The sequence below is a fragment of the Balaenoptera physalus genome, assembly GCF_965194825.1.
Source record: "Balaenoptera physalus genome assembly, chromosome: 10".
NCBI lineage: Eukaryota > Metazoa > Chordata > Mammalia > Artiodactyla > Balaenopteridae > Balaenoptera > Balaenoptera physalus.
This window is the reverse complement of record NC_138889.1, coordinates 32,168,398-32,177,213: the sequence shown is the minus strand read 5'-3', so window position 1 is coordinate 32,177,213 and position 8,816 is coordinate 32,168,398. Positions and strand designations below refer to the sequence as shown.

The 8,816-nt window shown below is 39.2% G+C and overlaps 1 long non-coding RNA gene across 1 annotated transcript in view; it reads right to left on the bottom strand.

Moving 5' to 3' along the window:
• The window catches only part of LOC309636701, a 76,040-nt gene that overhangs the window by 22,728 nt on the left and 44,496 nt on the right, over positions 1–8,816 (bottom strand). The window lies entirely within an intron of this gene.

Sequence of the window (8,816 nt, the reverse complement as noted above, 5' to 3'; positions counted from 1 at the left end):
ACCTCATCACCTGGGCATGATTGATCATTAACTCAATTTCTAGCTCCTCTCCCCTTCCAGAAGGATGGGCGATGGTGCTGAAAGTTCCAAGCATCTAATAATGGTTTGGTCTTTCTGATCATCAGTTCCCATCTGGAAGCTATCCAGGAGACTACCAAGGGTCACCTCATTAAAACAAAAAATACTATCACCCGGGAAATTCCAAGGGATTTAGGAGCTCTATGTCAGGAACCAGGGTCAAAGACTAACATATAGTTTCTCTCTTATTTCAGAGCTCCCAATGCTTCATCTTCACCCCTTACATCTCCCAGCCCTTCAGATTCATATACACCCTGCCTACTCTTCATAGTTACATCATGTTTAACAGGCAACTCAAACCTATACAGCCAGAAAAGCACACTTGATTTTTCTCCTTCAGATCTGCTTTTCCCTTCAGTTTTTCCCATCCTCAGAAGATGACACCATCCTCAGTCCTTTTGCTCCAGATAACAATCTAAGATTTATGATCCCACATCAAATCCTTCCATAAGTCCTGCAGATTCTACCTCTACTTTTCTCCATTTATGTTTACATAGCCTAGTTCAAAGCACCATCCCTCTTGCTTGACTATCCAATAACCTCCTAAGGAATCTCAGCTGCCTCTCAGGACTTTCATATACATCCACGGTCTGCCCAGAGGTGCTGTGCTCGTTTTGAAATATAACGCAATCAAGTTACTGCCCTCCTTAAAATCCTCAAATGCCTTCCTATTGTATTTAAATTTAACTCAAACTCTATCATCATGATTCATAAAGCCACTCAAGATCCAGCCTCATTCTAATCACTTCTTTCCTGTCCACTATCTCCAGCCCCTCTGATCTGAATCACAGATCCTCAGGTTCATTCCTGTTTTTGAACCTTTGCCCAGTTTTTCCCCCTTCTGGAAATATGTTCCCTTTGGTCATCCAATGGTTGGCTTCTTTATGTCACTTCAAATGTCACCTTCTCAGGGAGACTTCGTAACCACCCAGTTTGAAGTAGCTCTTTAAACTCTCTACATTGTGTTATTTATAACCCAATACTTGTTTTGATTGTCCCTCTTTTCAATAACAACATCATACACATGCATGTGTGCATGCTTGCCTAAAAATATAAGCTCCGTGAGAGTGGGAGTCCTGTCTTTTTTGCTGTTGTTGCTCTGATTCCAACATCTAGCGTGTAGTAGCCGATAAAAGATAATCATTGAATTAATGAATGTTTTAGATTGTAGTTGCTGTTATTAATGGTCCTTCTTAAGGTCAAGGACAACTTGCATCTCCTACCCCTCTTATTGATACATTCCAAGGCAGAACTGGGTTTGGCCTAGTTAACTATATCAGGTAGAGAGAAAGATGTAAAAGACAACCTATTTGTGGAAGCAGAGCAACCACCTAGAACACTTCACAGAATTCAGCGTCTGGTGACAGCAGCTCTAAATCACAAGTGATACTTGGTAGACAGTTAGCATCTATATTCCGGCTTGAAGCAATGGTACCCCCCAAACCAGTGGCAGAGTTTAGTGATGGAGAATTAGCACCAGGTGACATTGGGAAGTGCAGGCAGGCAGGCAGGCATGACAGTCTTTGAGCAGGAGCCCAGCCACCTGGGGTTCAGAGGCCAGCTTTCAAGCCCTGGCAGGAAACAGAAATGACAGAAACCAAGGGCAAAGCCACATTTCTAAAAGAAATGGACATTTAATTTGTTGAGAAATTTGAGAAATCCAAGCCCAAAGAACAAAGTAGGGTTCCATGTATTAGCATAAAGCACAAAAGAGGGTTGTTACTCCTCAGACAGAAGCCCGCTCTCAGGGCTGGAGAGGGGGCAGGTGACTTGATGCAGAGTTTCAGGCTAAAAGTGGACCAGAGAGTGAGGAGGTCATAATGTGAGGCTGTGTTCAAAGCAGTGGGCAGTCCAGCTAGACGGGAGGGCTCCATCGATTGTCTTCCACTGCATCATAATGCTGTCAGACATGAGACCCGAAAGCCCATCTTCCTGCCGGCTGCTCTCGATCAATATGATAGATCTTCCCCTCAGAGGCCTGTCTGAATCCTATTACTCCGCATACACGCATGTGGAGCTAAATTAATGATGATGACTCATGGGCTTCCAAGCATCTGTAAACTGTTATTATCACCATCCACACCAGCACTTTATTGATCTCTTCTATTAGATCTCTTCTGACTCAGTTTATGACCATCCTTTTATAGGAAGTCAAAAGGTTAACCTTTTCTTTCCTTTCTACCAATAGTCAAGTAAATGTAGATCCAGCCTGGGGGCCGGGTGTGGGGGGGTCTGTGTCTGCCCAAGGCTAGACTAGTGACCATGCTTATTAGAGCCGTGTGGATTTAGGTGTAGCTATTACAACCTAAATCTACCTGATAGTCTTCCCTCAATGCTCAGGGCAAAAAGGAGTTTGCTGGAGATAACTTCTTCACACTGACATATGAACTGAACTTATCAAACAGTTAAATAAAACATTACGACTAATAATGAATATACAAGAACAAATTTAGTTTTGACCACTGATCACACTTGGTGCATAGACTGTTTAGCATTCTGTAATCAAGGATGATTAGAAAATTATTGATACTTTAGTCCTGCTATCCTGATCTGCTGTAACCTTTTTTTTCATGTTTTCCTGTGGGGTTGACTGGGGGCTTATGACTTCATCTAGTAACTCAGTGCTTAGGTATTATAATTTCAATCAGGGTTTGAGTGCCCCCTCTACAGTGTTGTATGTCCCCTTGCTCACAATGGACCTCAATCAGCATCTGGCACAAAAGGATCACTCAAGAAATAATACTGAAGGAGTAAATGAATGCTCTTTCCTTGGGAGCGTTAACACTCTACTAACTGTACATGGGACTTCCATAATTATGGTCTTGGCCTAAGGTTTTCTGAGCATTGTAGAAATGGAGAAGACCTGGTTGCTGCAGTGTCAGGAAAACTTTCCAAGCAAATCTATAATAACCATTGAATAAAACATGAGTTCATTAATTCTGTGAGACACATATAGAGACACATGTATTATAAATGCACAGATAGACATACAAGCATGGATATTTAGTGAATGTATGTGTGCATGTCCAGTGTATGCACTTCATGGCTCATCGAACTGGAGGGCTAGGACAGTGTGACATTCATTCTTGTTATGACCTCTCCTCCGCACAGCAAAGAGTCGTAGGTTGTAATCTAGTTCACATGCAGTGCTCTAGGGAAGGCAAAATAATTTTAAGCTTGTTCTTCTTTTTACCTATATCAAAATTCAACATTTGTGCAACTCTTTTTGGAAGAGAAGCAACTAGTACTACAGTGCATCTGGATGTGAGAAAAAAAATCTAGGGCATTTCCCCATGAGTCAACAGGATTTGAAATGGATGAGATGCTTTTTTTGTGTGTTTGTGGAAATGGCAGGGTGAATGCAATGCCATCAGCAAATAAAAGGATCCAAATAGGGGAAGATGTAAAAGTGGCTTTCAAACTAAGCCAGATGTATAGGCTTCATCTAGCCAATGTCCTACTTTATTAAAACATCACCTCTTATTTAACAGATCATTTAAACATTTTCCACTTTTTAAGGAAGCTCCAGTGTTTATGATAGACACAGAGATTATAACATTACAAAAATGTATTTTTCTCTCGAGACTTTGTATGTTGTTAAATTTGCATTGTGAATGATAAGTAGGGAGCTTCAGATGTTACATTCTTAAGCATCTGTTCAGCCAATATGTGATTACATGTTATAATCTGCTTCAATCGCATTTGCTTCACTGTTAATCAAAAACCAAAAGTTCTGCCTAGCACAATAGCTTTTTCAGGGTTTCCATAGTTTGAATCTGAAAAAGTATACTTAATTATTGGGTAATAAGTTCTTATGAAAGTTTCTCCTGTGGAATATCCATATTATGGATTAAAAGATATTAATTGTTACAAAAAATAATCTGAAAAACTGCAGAACCTGGAAACTGATATAATAATTATTCTGATATATAATTATTCTTTCCCTTTAACGTGTTCAATATATTAAAAATGAAATTCTAAGTTGTGAGATAAGGACTACTGGATAAAAATAAGCAGAATACATTGATTCTCTATCACTTTTCTTCTAATTTTTTCTCATAACATATTAGATTGAAAGTATTTTCTTTAAATATATACACTTTTAAAGTTTTTGTTTTTATACTGTATTGTTTTGAAGAAAGTAAATTGTCAGTTTTCTTAATCTTTAGAATTTGCATCCTTGCTTACTAGTCAATATTGATATCAATGGGGTCTCACATATAAATCCAAATGAAAGCCTTCTACATCAACAGCCATCAGCCCTTTATCAATCATCAATTTTGAGATTTAGCAAATCAGGTGTTTTTTTTTTTTTTTTCCTATTATTTGGGCCTACTTCTTTGGTCAATTTCTACAGAAATAATTAGAACTCCTGTTACTCGCTGCATAGATTTTTCTACTTTCTTCTTGGAGAACAGGGGAATCATTTTATGTTGAAATTCTCTGAGCACTTATAGGAAGTGTGACAGCAAAATGGAAGTGACAGGAGCCTGTTCCAGTGAGAGATACCTGTATGCAGATGGTTGACTCTGATGCAGAAAGTGAATCAAAGCTCTTTAACAAAAGAAGCCCAAGAGAAACTGACAACTGAAAATAAACCTAAACATAGCATTTTATCAAACTTGCATTAAAGAAAAGTGTTTGTGTATCTCTTTGAAGCACATTTTTTAGAGTCAAAGAAACGATAGATTTTATTTCTCTTGAAGATGACTGAGGATTTGGGGCAAATCATCTTCAGACCGAATCCTTTCTGCTCTTTCCTACCTGTGAAAAAAGATAATACTCATGCATCAGGAAGGGTCTTAATGCTTACTGAGCTCTGTAAAGTTTCCTCAGGTAAAGGTCAAATTATCCAGCATTTATTTGTAAGCAAGGAACACTTTTTTTCTCATTTAAAGAATCATTTTCTCATAAGTGGAGAATAAATTGCATATTACATTAATAAATACAGTTTCTCTCCCAAACACCTTCTTGCCTAAAGAACTGTATAGTTTCTCAAGCATGGTGTGGATTACTGATTAATTCCCACTACCACCAAGGGGAATAAACAAGGAAAACTTATGTACACACACAGATTATACACACATGTAAACACACACACCCCTTGTACACAAATAACAATGAATCAAGGATATTTTGGTGTGCACGTATAACTCATTTATTGGATCATCAAAACTTGCTCAGATGCAAGCACAGAGTTTTACTATTTTTCAAACCTTTTGTTTTAAACCCCCTCTGCAGGCTCTTTCCTCTCTTTAACTAGATAAAATCTTAGACAGTTCCCATAACACTGTCAGTCAGGTATTTACCAATCATGTAAAAACCCTAATCATTTATCTATCATCAAAGTCTCATGGATTTAAAACTCCCTGCCCGCAGCTGGCTCCTGACCTGGTGAAGAAGGAGGGTGTGACAATCTCTCTTTCCTCAGACTTGCTCTCCCAGGGCTCCCTGTCCATTCATCAGATGCCTCTGGCTCTACAGAGTCGGAGGAGAGAGGGAGGGGGTGGGGAGGATTGTATCTCACTGGAACAGCTGTGTATCTGACTCTGGAGCCCTCTGCACACAACAGAGGTCCAAATACTAACTTGTACTCTTGGATAGGTGGATTTTTAGAATGGTGACCATTGAAGATCTTGTACCTAAAGTTCTCTGAGGATGATGCCTTGATACTTCTTCAGCTGGTTTCTTATGGCTTCCCCCTCAGCCTCCAGCTTCAGGCAGTCTACCCCACACAGGATCCCTCTGTTGGAAGCATCTTTTCCCTTTTGGGTAATGTCTCCTTTGATTCCAACCAAGTCCAGTTTTTCTTCTGCCTTTGGGAGTATAACTCTCTCCCTCTGAATCATCTTCTTCCCCTCTGGGCCAACTCTAGGTAGCCTCTTACTTTTAGGCATTTCTGAGCATGAGCTCCAAATTGTTCTATCCCTAAACTCCAGGAAGCACAGCAGAATGTGTCTTTGGCCACCTGATTTGAAAGTCCTGTATGTAGTGAGAAGAAAATAAGGAACAGGTCTCCAATTCTTTCTCTCCGCTTGTGGTGGGATTGAGGAGATGCCTCCAAGAAAGAAAGAAGGTAACCTAGCTGACAGAACTCCTGGAAAACAATAATATTTACTTGCAAAAGAGTCTTTATCAAAGGAAGACTTCTAGCAAAATATATCTGATGTCTCCAGAATTAATTATGGAAAACAAACCTAGAATACATGAATTTATCAGGTATAATTCCTTGGAAATGTCATTTGCTTTAAATACCTATCTGAATATAAAATGGAGATGTTTCATGACTGAAATAACACCTTTCTCTGTAAGTAATATCTCTGCATACACAACTCAGAGACCTCCTATGGTAATCTGAACCAAAGCACAACTTCATGCAGTAAGAAAGGGCCTGGGGACCTGCAGTCGTGATCCTGAATCACTCTCTGCTTTGGCTCTGCTTTGTGGTTACTTGTATCCCTAAAATTATTATTAAAGCTTGAATCTGCATGGGATGTCAAATTCACAAGAGTCTGACCTGATAAACCATCTTTTGTGTTATCTCAGACAGCCTAACCCCTTGCATTGAAAGGTAGTGTTACTTTAAATCTATTTTCTCAGGTTTTGTGCTTAAAAACTTTTTTTCTCTGCTAGATATGTTTACTTCGAAGGTAATAACAGGGTAAAGAAAATTAACTTTCTTTGTTTTTTTTCGGAGGCTCAAATCTGACAGGCGCTTCCTGGATGTAAGGGTTTTCCTGATCTAATATGCAATATAGTACAGCTTGAAGGTTGTTTCTTTAACTGATCTCCACTAGATGACAAATTCCTAAAGGGTAAAAATCATGTATAATTCACCTGAGGATCAGTGGTGCCTAGCACAAAGTAGACGCTCAAATAGTGAATGGTGCTGATTTAAGTTTTACGCCTTGTCCTTTGCTGGAGTTTATGAAGGAGAGATGGGCCTGAGATAATATTTACTTTTGTCTTAAGGGCTTTATTTTAGGCTGCAGGAGAAGATTGTGGCACAAGCTCAGAAGAAGAGAAGACAGAAGGCACCAGAGAATAGCTGGTATATATATTCCCTTGTCAAACTTCATGCATAAATTTCATCCTTTTACAGAGAAGGGAGCTGTTTTCAGGAGGTTATGGTAAGACATGGGGCTTAAGTCATTTTGCTTTGGTCACACATCATGTCACAGATTAAAGGAGAAAGGCATTCTCTCATTTATTCTTGGAGCAGTTATTGTTCCAACAGTGTGATAATTAAAGGGATTATAGCACTTTGAGAACTGGCTACTTTGGAAGCCCATGGAAACCCTAGACTTGGCAAGAATCAGTGTTCACATGTAGAAAGCAGTGGTCATATGGAGGATGTTATCCTCAAGTGACAAAGAAGACAGATGTCGATAAAAACAGCATATTGGAAGAACACAAGAGGACTGTTCACCACCAGGTAGAAGAAAAGCCTGAGGATTCAAAATACAAAGAACCAGACTAGAGGAAGTATTAATGGGGGGTGCAGGGGGTGTAAGGTCCTGCATTAAACAGGTTGAAGTAATGAAATAGTGAAATTTACATATACATATCCAAGTGTCATTTGCTGTACCCAGAAGCTACTGGGCTCTGGGAAAATATTGATTACAAATATTGACTGAATGAATGGAAAGATTCAATTGTTTATTTTTCTAAAAGTCCAATACTATAAAGTACATTTCAGACCAGCCATTAAGGCAGGCATTGTACAAGGAAAAATTAAAAATGGATGTAAGGTGGTGAAAGAGGTCATAAATTTCAGTGGATATGCTACAATAGTTAGGTTGCAGACAATAGTTGGTGCAAAAATAGATTATTATGATGTATTGGGTGACTTACAAAATCATTGGAAAGGTTATAGAAGGTTATAGAAGCTGGCTGTATTTTAAGCTTCCAGCTACCAATGATGGGGAAGCTTCCACTTGAGCTGTAGCAAGCCATCAAATTAGGAAGCTGCTAACCACAGTTCTAAGCTGCATCTCACAGTTTATATCAGCAAAACAAATGCCTCTTAACTCCCCACTTAACAGAGTTTCAAATTCAAATCTCATATGATTTTACCAGGTTGGTAGAACCTAAATTACATCTATAACTCCAGTTGCAAGGAAATCTGGGAAATGCAGTTTTTAGCTTTCCAGCCTCTACATTTTGTGAAGACACAGAAGAATGAGATTGGAATGGATGCCAAATGATCCAGTGCACAGAATCCACCATAGTTGGGGTTTAGAAAACCCACTACTTCATTCTCTACTTTACATTGTCTATTTATTCAACTATATTTATTGAATGGCTGTTTTACGTTTTAGACACCATTCCTTGTTTCCAAAAATGAACAAGATAAAAAGGTAGAGAAAACAACTTGGGTTCTTTTTCTCTTTTTTCTTTTCTTTTGTTATCTTTATTCTTCTTTGGAAGCAGGATTTGTAGTAGTATAATTTGGGGCTGAGTGTGCCCCAAATGTGTACTTCTGTAGGAAATGCCTTTGTCTCTAGAGAAGGAAGACAGGCCAGGCAGTGGTACAGGGGAACAAGAGGCTGGGAGCTGGCTGCTTAGAATTGGCTGCATTCTCAGGCTCAAGGGGGAGGATGATGGGGATCATGAGACTGCTGTATTTCCCAGCTCTGTGCACCAGGGTAAAGAGGAGAGAGGGATTTGTACACAAACCCTGCTCGGGACAGAATTTTTTTGGCTATAATGTCCCTTTCGTTCTATCTCAGACACTG